We start from the raw sequence: 10859 nt of genomic DNA on the forward strand, positions 1-10859 counted from the left end.
CCTCATCCTTCACAGTAATGTAAGGAATATGTTTACCCTCTTTAAAGAGCACTTGATACCCTTGATGGCGCTTAGTGAGTCTAACTGACCACTTTACTGCCATCTAAACCATCAATGGGGTCTACACTCTTGTACTGATCATGGTTGAAGTGACTCACACTGGGTCTCGTGCTCACAATTTTACCTGGCAATGCTTGGAGTACGGCTGCATATAAAGGTGATTAGTGGATCTTGTTTTCGGCTTTATCACTGTCAGGATAAATATTAAACAAACCAAAGATACTTTTTTTTAATAAATTCATTGTTATTTAAGGTCCTGAGAAATTTCCAAATGTTTGTACATTTGTTTAATAAATAAAATTTGACGAGAATCTTGTGGCAGCTGTGGTTTTAGTAGAGTTGCCAATTCATTAATAAAATTTACTTCATTATTTAAGCAAATCTACGAAAATTTGGAAACTTTTCAACCTTACATAACAATGAATAGTGTATTAATATAAAAATTCTACCTTTGGTTTGCTTAATACTTATCCTGAGTGATACAGCCGAAAACAGAGCCACCAATCACCTTTACATGCAGCCTTACTTCAAGTATTGCCAGACAAAATTGTGAGCACGAGACTTAGGGTGGGGTCAGTGCATCTTTGGCTGACGGTACGTTGACTACGTATCTCCGCCTGGAAGGACGTCCTCTATCAACCTCCTCGTCGCTGCAACACTCATCACACGCACTAAAAGTTTGTCCCTTTATACAGCAAATGCCTATGTGCCTACCAACACGCTTTCCTCGTGACCAATCTCTCCAAACATTTAACTTATTTGGGACCTGTCACACCTTACCATTAGCAAATGTATTGTATCGGAAATTCCAACCCTGCACTATCATGTCATTATATAACTTACCGATGAAATTCATGGTCCTTCAGGTACTTAAACCATTTTATGCACGTCGACTAAGCAAACAAACTCAAGGCGCTTTAAATCACTTTTGCACTACGCCTTGCACAGGATGCTCAATAACCTAGCCCCATTTTATGACAAATTTAAGAAAAAAATTCTTGATAGGGACTTCAAACCAAATGTCTCGCTAGAAAAATAATTCGTATATGTATTTCCAGCCACAGGATTCTATTCTCCCAGCCTTACGGGTCATGGGCCACGTACGGCAATCACGTGGTAAGAGTTAATCTCCATCCATTACCTTAAGGCCTCCGACTAGCCCGCTTTTAATTCAAGCTGTGTCAAGGATCAATCCAATACATTGTATGTCTTGCAATTGATATTTTTCGGTGCTGCAGATTAATAATGGTCAGGTTACACGAGTCAACCCCATGAAACACTGGTTAGTCACGGTAAATTAGGTTTATTTGCCTGTGCCGTTTCGGTATTTCGAGGGCTTTTTTTCAATGCATTACAATCATTTAAATAAACCAGGAGAAATTCCGATATGTTACATTAGTGTGTGCGAATAGGAGACGGCCAGGAGTGTTCAAACCACGCATCTTAACTCCAGACTTAACAGTACGACTGAAGGTTACATTCGTACTGTTATGAGCGCGTGTGATAAAATAAACCGTTCCGTTTTTAAACTGTTGAATTAAAGAATACAGTAAGATTATAAAAAAATGGGTTTTATTAAACACAGTAGAAGCACAAGAATTTTTATTTTTTAAGGTTTATAAATTCCTTGGCGTTTTCCTTACGACCATATCAATAACGTCCATAGACACCGTATCCTCTGTAACCTTCACCGTAACCCCCATGAGCATAACCTTGTCCTCCATGGTCCGAATCACCATAGCCGCCGTAGTCATGATCACCACGACCGCCACGTCCACCTTGGCCATAAGCTCCATAGGAGTAGTGACCACGACCGCCATATCCACCACGACCATAGTCATCATGTCCTTGGCCATAGTCTTCGTACTATCCATAGCCACCATACCAAGGATCGGCCATAGCAACCACCACAAGAAGTAAAACAGACCACCAAACGATAACCTGAAAAAGAAAAAAATTTAAGTCAATAATTTAGATGTAAGTTTTCTACAAATCCATCGACATCCACAAAGTTCAATAAACTTACATCACGTACAGTAATGAGCTTTTATTTGACTTACCATCTTGTGCATGTTGAGTGCAGAAAGGTCCAGTTGAGACTGACTCTCCGGCGGCCTCCTGCCGCCTTTATAGTGTACCCTTTGATGACGTCACCACCACCATCAGTTACAACTGAACCAGTCATTCAGTCACTCAGTCAAGGTAACATAAATGTCATGACCTTAGACTGTCGTGTTACATTTCCTCCATTCATGTTGCCTCTGGTGACTGTTGAGATAACTGAAGAATAAAAGGAAACTTTTATATTTGTTTACCTTATAATAATGTTTCTCTTATATGTTGATGTTATGATGTATTACCGAGCCTCAACAATTTGGTCTTGACGTCCATATTCTTATTTAGTGAATAAATTAATCAAGAGTAATAGATTAAGAGAGATACATTAGTCTTGTGTGTGTTTAGTCTTATCTGTAGTGAGGCAGTAATTATGGTCTTTCTGTGCACTTTAATACAGTTTATTGTGCTTAACCTAATCCAACCAGACGTAGCGTAACCTAACTTACCTATCCCAACTTAACGTAGCGTAACCTAACCTAACTTAACCTGACAGCATAACCTAACCTAACCTTACCTGTCACGGGTGAATCTAGGATTATTCCCGGTTTCATAATTAACTTTCGTCAACTATTTCTGTTGGTTTTTATGTTCGTTATCTATCTCCTGTACTGTTTTAATACCAACTGTCATACGATGTGCTAATCCTCTTATGACTCAGCCATTGCCCCTTGTCCCTTTCTTTCATTGTCCTGATTATGTAGTTTTTTGAGTCAGGTGCAGGAAGAAATTGTAACTTATGCTTCTCTGTCTGGTAAATGGGTCGCACAGAGATGGTTCGTCAGCTTGTTTCATCAACACGGTGCCGGGTTCAGCTGAGAGTTCGTACACCTTGCATTATACCCCTTTTAATATGTTACCCTCCAGCCTTGCCTTACATCTATAGTACATTGTATTTAGATAATCTGATCATACAATTTTGGTACCTTGTTTTATATTTTATGTCAATATTAGCTTAGCTAGGGTTGTTTATTTGACTCTTGTGGTAGCGCGTGTGCCCTGAGCCAGTACCGGGGAGACAGGTAATACATTTGCTCTCCACTCGTCTGGGTCAAATTCAAAACATTTATTGACAAATACATCAAAAGGAGCTGGTTAGCATGCTAACTAGCCCACCCAAAACTAGTCTTAACAAGAGCTCCTTAAAATTGTACTAATCATAAATGAGATATGTATACAACAAATAGATCTGCATAAAATCTATAATCTTATGTTAAACTTAGCATCTTCTCTAGAGTCTAAGATATTTTTCAGAACCATTTCATTGTTATTTTCAGAACCTCTACTGCCAAGATTGTTATGCCTAGCATTCAAATCACCAATTAGTAAACAATCATCAGCAAAACTAATGTCCGGCAGATCATCAACTGTCAAGGAATCAGCGTGCACATAAACATTTATAATGAACAGTGTAGCATCTTGAAGCGTAATACTAACACAAATACTCGGTACCGTTTATTTTTAGTGCGGAATGAATATCATCTTTGATATAAGTCGTCAAACCTCTACAAATTCCAGTCAAATCAGTTGGCAATTCAAAACTTTGATAACCTCTTAGTTGCAAAGATATTCTGTTTGTCCCAACCTCTTGCAAAGCTGTAACATTAATACTACTAGAATGAACATATCCATTACTGCTTGTTTGAGCTCATCAGTCTCCTTACGGCTATAAGGTTATTGCCCCCGTTGCCTATGTCCTTCTGTGCTGCTGCGTTACGTATTTCCATATGCTTTCCCCACACATTTACAGCACTTGGTATGCCTGCAATATCGCTCCTTACAGTATTACCTTTATCCTCTCGATTAGTGGACTGAGCTCGTGATTGCAATTGATGAACTTTTGGTGTCATTGTGAGCCCCCCCACAATTACAGCATTTTGATGTAATTTTCTCCTTCGCCTTAATTTTATCTCCACATACCTTAGATAATTCATTTTTCCACAGAATCTACACCGAAAATCATCATGTCATTTCCACGTCATGTGCCCCCACTTGTAACACTTATAGCATATTACTGGAGATTCGTTGTAGACAGCAACCCGTTTATATCCCAATCATCCCACAAAGACCTTCTCTGGCGCTGGACCTTTGATTAGCTCCGGCTTAGGTACTAGTTCTCCATCAAGTCTAATTACACTTCTCTTGGCCCAAAAAATCTATCGTCAGCCAACACATCCTCGGGGTCAAGGTAAACAGGATAATCAAAAAGAATGATCTTAGTACACTTCCCAATGGACTCCACAGTCTTTTTCATCACTACATTCTCAAAACCTTCTGTAGTTAAATACCTAACTGCTTCCTCATCCTTCACAGTAATATAAAGAATATGTTTACCCTCTTTAAAGAGCACTTGATACCCTTGATGGCGCTTAGCGAGTCTAACTGACCACTTTACCTTATCATGTAAATCCAGGTCATTATTCTTGGGGAAGTAAAGACGTGGCCTCCTTGAAGAGCTACTGCCATCTACACCATCAGTGGGGTTTACACTCGTTGTACTGATCATGGTTGAAGAGTGACTCACACCATCAATTTTCTTTCTCTTATCCACCAAGTGGGAAATGTTATCTTCACTGCTTGTACCCTCTCTATTCCTCCCTATATTTTTCTTTTTGCTATTAACAACTTTAAATGAATCTTGTTCTTCACATTCACTGTTGGAATAGGGAAGTTAGGTTACGCTACGTCTGGTTGGATTAGGTTAAGTTCAATAAACTGTATTAAAGTGCACAGAAAGACCATCATTACTGCCTCACTACAGATAAGACTAAACACACACAAGACTAATGTATCTCTCTTAATCTATTACTCGTGATTAATTTATTCACTAAATAAGAATATGGACGAAAAGACCAAATTGTTGAGGCTCGGTAATACATCATAACATCAACATATAAGAGAAACATTATTATAAGGTAAACAAATATAAAAGTTTCCTTTTATTCTTCAGTTATTCCAGGAGGCAGCAGGTTTGGTAATGTATGATGAGTGTAAGGTCATGACATTTATAGTTTACCTTTAATTTGACTGAATTGGTTCAGTTGTAACTGATGGTGGTGGTGACGTCATCGTGATTATGGCCGTGGAGGATATGACGATTATGGCCGTGGAGGATATGACGATTATGGCCGTGGAGGATATGACGATTATGGTCGTGGAGGTCAAAGTTATTACGGCCATGGGGGTGACGGCCACAGAGGATACGGTCGATATTGATATGGTGGTTAAAGAACGTGGAATAATTTACAAACCTTCAATAATGTAATATCTTGTCTATATTGTATTCAATAAAATCCAAAAATTTTTAATAGAATTTTCATGTACCTAAAGTTTACTAGTGATTAGTTTACCATATTTACTCTCATACCAGTACGAACTTGACTTGAGACGTGTAGTTACGACGTCTCGAGTATATCCACGACCGGAGTTATGATGCGTGATTCACACGCACATGTATTTAACCGATCGGAATTTCAATCGGTTTATTTACATATTAGTAATGGAGTGGAAAGCTTCCTCGGAATACTGAAACGGCACGAAGTAATAGAAAATTTACCGTAAACTGGACTGGTGTTTCTGAGACCGGGGTCGAGGCGGGGGACTTCATATAACACAATATGATGGTGGTGTGGGTCTGGTAGTTGAAACCAAATGCTGCCATTATCGTGGCCGGTACAGTTTTAACTCGCTGCAGAAAGGCCTGTCAGGGTAAACATTAAACAAACCAAATATAAACTTTTTATAATAAACTAATCACTGTCAAAGGTCCTGAGGAATTCCCAAATGTTTGTACGTTTTAGATAAAAATTTGACTAGAATATTGTGGCAGCTGTAGTCGAGTTGTCTATTCATTAATGTAATTTTCTTCATTATTTAAGCAAATGTACGAAAACCGAGCGCATGTGTATTTTCAGCCACAGGATTCTCCAGCCTTACGGGTAGTGGGCCACGTACGGCAAACACGTGGTAAGAGTTTATCTTCATCCATTACTTTATATTAAGGCCTCCGACTGGCCCGCCATCCAGTGGCCAGGAAAACAACTTACATGTTTTAAGGGTATAAATATGCTAGAAAAATATTCCACGAAAAGTACGTTATATAAATTAATGTCTCCATATTCCTTTTTATATTTCTTGTACATTGTTGTACACGAGCATAAATCCTAAGGGATGCATCCCCCTATAATGAAGTTAAGGGATTTCTTATCACCCCTATAATTCATGTACTCCTGCGAAGGTCAACCTTTTGGCGATTAGGAACAAAGTCAAGGGAGGACAAAATGGTTTTTAAGTTTGTTCAAATGCACTTTAAGTCGAGTCATCCTCTTCAATCACTACAATGCCAATGGATTTGATTTGTACACCACACAGTATTATGTATCAAGTGTATAATATTCACGCAAGGATTAATTGAAGAGAAGCTTTTAGTGCTCTAAGAAATATATTCACTATTTATAAGTTGTTCTAGAGACTATAAAACACTAGGTTACATGTTCTACAGTAATTAATTATATTAAATTAAGAGCTATGCTACTTTTAATGTCTAAAAACTACATTTACTGGCTAAAATTTTTTCTAAGTTCAGGCAGCAAATGTAAGAGCCATTTACAGAGAACATGAACTTCAAATTAAATAGGCAAACTGTACCAACATTAAAATATTTAGCCTTATCTAAATGTATACATAACTTAGAGTATTCACTTGTAACACATTTGTTAGATTACTGCTAAATTTTTGGGTTAATTCATGTTCATAATATTGTATCGCCCTAAGGGAGCCGAATCATTTTTTATTGGGTGCACATTAATGTTGAAGTATTATGTACAGTAATGTACACCCATGAAGTTTTTCTGGTATTAGCCGTCTAATCCTTTATTACCATAGTAGGTCATCTTATCTCGTGTGACAAATACCAGTCATGGACAGAAAATCCATATTGAGGACCTCCCTGTAAAGGTATACGAGACGTCCCAAGTCCAGCCTTTAAACTTCTTTTAGGTTGACAAAGAGTCTAGACCTACACGTCGGCGAGGCAGGATCTTCTCTACTCCCGAGGTGCTACGTGATCCTGACGATGGGTACAACGCTGACTTGTGACCAGGCGAAGGTCGTAAGACTGTATCCAGTCGAATGTCCTTCACCCAAGCCTAAACCTCCTTGTCCTAAGGAATTTTTTTGACGTCTTAGGAATCGGGGTGGTGACAAGGGTCGTCCGCAGACCGGTGAGTGGTGGCCTTATGGTCACCTTCGCGGAATGGGGACAGGCCCAGCAAGTAGCCAACATAAAAAAATTAACGAGATAAAGATCCACGTGCAAGCTTATACAGCGGATAACTTTGTGTTGGGAGTAATCTCCCACACCAAGATAGACCATCTTGAAAAAGAAGAGCTGGCCGAGCTAATCGGAGACCAGCTTTCAATAGTACAGAAGCTGACAAGCTTAACTGCACTGGCTGGTTATCCAAAGCACCGTATTGCTGGGATGGGGGAACATCCCTGTAAGACCGTATGAAAAAAGACCCACAAGGTGCTAGAAATGCCAGAGGTATGGCCATCTGGCAGGGAAGTGTCGAGCTCGGGAGGTTTGTGCCACTTGCAGGACACACGGGCACCAGCACACCAACTGCTCGGCGCAGCTTGTGGTGGCCCTCACTCCTCCTCCGGCCGGGAGTGTCCCAGGTGGAGGGAGGAGTGTAGGGTGGCTAAATTGTGAAGCAAGAAATAATTGAGCTACAAGGAGGCTCTCCTTGTAGTGAAGACAGATGAAAAGAAGACTCAATACCCAAACAAGAGCGAAGGAAAGACGAACGAAGCCAGATACAGTAACATTAAAATTATTATTTTTTCGACCTTTACGAAAACATACCGCAACAAGACCAGGAAGGAGAATGGAAGGTGAAAAACAAAGAACAAAAGTATGAGCTCCAAAGAAAACGACAAAGGAAAAAAACAGCTTCGACGGAAAATAACCGAAAGGCGAAGAGGCCAGTATTCTCAAAAATAAAGAAAGGTTGACAAACGATGAACTACTCGGTTAAATGAAGTTAAAAAGCAGTTAAGATTTGGTAGTGTCCAACTGTGGAACTCTATATTTATTTTGGTGTTATAGTTTGACATTATTCGAATATTGTGATTTTCATCTTATATTTAATTATTCTCAACAATTCTAGAACATTCGTGACGTTTCCCCTCCAAATACAAATTTACCTCCTCAGGTTAGGCTGAAAACGTGAGTTGTGATCGAAAGAAATGAAAGTCGATCATTTAATTAATAAGAAATAAATATAATATAATATAATTTTAACTTCCAAAACTGTATGATCAGAGACTAAATTTTCCAGGTTAGGTTAGGTTAGGCAAGCTTAGGTAATGCTTTAACGTATTCTGTGCATTGTCATAACATTGTCTTTAGATCATTCAAACATCATCTGAAAATTTGGTGTAATTCCATAAAGTCCTTCTGGTGCTTACTGTCGCCTATAACATTACCATATTGTATAATTTTGAAAATGAACCTTGGTTCACGAGTTTTGCTCATCTTCTTTGCTTGCTTTTGAAAATGTGTTTAAACTTGTGTCATGCTTACTAAATATATCTACTTGCCTTTCCTTGTCGTTTGAGAAGTAATGAAACCTCATGTCTTTATTTTTATTTGTGCCGCACACAACACACTGGTGAAACCCGTTCCTTCTCGCCATATCTGTGTAACTCAAGTCAGTCACCATGTTCAGCGGCCAAGAGTAAAGAAATCACAGCCGACGTAACTTTTCCCGTCATTTAATGAGTGCCATCTAGTGGCCAGGCGTGCGTACTATGGGGATCTACATTAAGTAGCTCTTAGACGTGCTACCTTTTATATACTTCCCTTGATCCAGCCTGTGCGGACTGGGCCGCACTCAAAGCGAGCAACTCAAGAGAACCCTTTACTGTAGTCTCAATCTTCCCTAATGACACTTCCATTATGGGAAGTCCTTTTCAACTTAAGGAAGGGACCCCCCCCCCACCTCCCGCTGGTATGGCTCATCAGATCAACAGGACCTCAACCTCTCCCCACATTCCTCCACGGTGGTTCCCACTAGTGGGAGTTATTGTGGAGATGCTGTGACTTTCGATGGTACTGGATTGATGGGATCTCTCCTTCAGGAATGATTTTCCAGTTCCAGAATTACTCCAGGTTTTCGTGTTTGGGATGCATTCAGTAATGTTTTCCACGAGTCCACACTTTGTGGTGATATCAGCTGGTCAATCTCTTCATCCGAGGAATGGGTGGTGATACAGCCTACACGTGGCCTCTATGATGGCAGTCTGTCGGATTCGTCCTCAGTGTTCATCTTCAGCCAGTTCTACCTGTAAAATATGACCACACATCAATATAAGTATAAAAACATTAATTTGGCTCCAAAATATAATGTATTATGCGTATAACGCTACAAACAGTGCATTTACAAGATATTCATGCGTGTTTCAGTGCATCTGTTTAAAAAAAATAGGGAATGTGATAATGACATTAAGCTAATCATTTGGAAAGGCTATCACAGTTTTTTGTTTAGAGTGGTGGGACATAAATTTACACCATTGAACTTCTGCCACCTTGGTCGTACTGGTATCTGGTCTGGCCCATGGACTATGTAGGCCGCCCTCTAAAAAATGTGGCCTCAGCCTGGTTCATCTTGTAGTGTAGGGTGCTTGCCTAGGTCGCCGCAGGGGTAGAGAGTGGTAGGTCTAAGTCGATGGCGAGGACTGTGCCTGGACCTGGTAGTAGGAGGCCCATGAAAACAATGATCCCAGGGAAACCGATCCTCCAGGGATGAACTCGCAAGAACTGCCTCCTGCGAGGGAGCGGGCCCAGGGGCATTGACACCAGAAGCATCAGGCGTGGTGACGGCCGTAGCCGACACCTGGGGTGGGGGGGTGGGGGCTTCCGAGACCCACCGGAGGATCCCGTAGGTCCCATCTTAGGAGACTTTGGGACCCCCCACCCCCTCATGGACCGGTTCTGGATCGAAGATGCACCAAAAATGTCCTAAAAAGAATCCCCCTTACCTGCATGGGGAGTTTTCGGGGGACCAGGAGGTAACAATGTCAGTTGAGGGAGACGAACGAGCAGCTGTGGGAAGAAAGGTGTCTCGAATGGTCTAAATTATTAATTGCAAAGATTCCTGTGTTGTCCGAAAGTAAATTTACACCACTGGTAAAACAATTCAATTGCAAAATTAAAGATGTTATAAGTCATTAGCGACGAAAATGTCGTAGAAGGAAAATGTCTTATAATTGTCTATCAGAACCGTATTTGTTATTGTCAAAGCGATTATGCACCGTAGGGAAAACAATATTCACAACTGTATATAGAGATTGAGCCACGAGGATAGACGTAACAAAAGGCGGGTGTTCAGGGGCGGATCCAGGAATATAAAAAGGGGGGGGGGGCCAAAAAGTTGTGGGTGGGGTAACATGGCGACCACAACGCGCCCACCCAGCTGGGGGCGCTGCTGACCACAAGATTTTTTTTAATCTGATCAACGAAATGGTCTCAAAATATCATTATACTCATGATAATACTCGATATCATGGGTATTTCGAGGCCATTTGGAACCATGTGCATTTGATATTAGGAGATTCTGAAGTCAAGCGTAATTACGTCTTACTATGCAAAAATGCCTGATTAAAATAGTGCCTTAAAGAAA

This window comes from Homarus americanus, unplaced genomic scaffold (genome assembly GCF_018991925.1).
Source record: "Homarus americanus isolate GMGI-L3 unplaced genomic scaffold, GMGI_Hamer_2.0 scaffold31037, whole genome shotgun sequence".
In the NCBI taxonomy this organism is placed as follows: Eukaryota; Metazoa; Arthropoda; class Malacostraca; order Decapoda; family Nephropidae; genus Homarus; species Homarus americanus.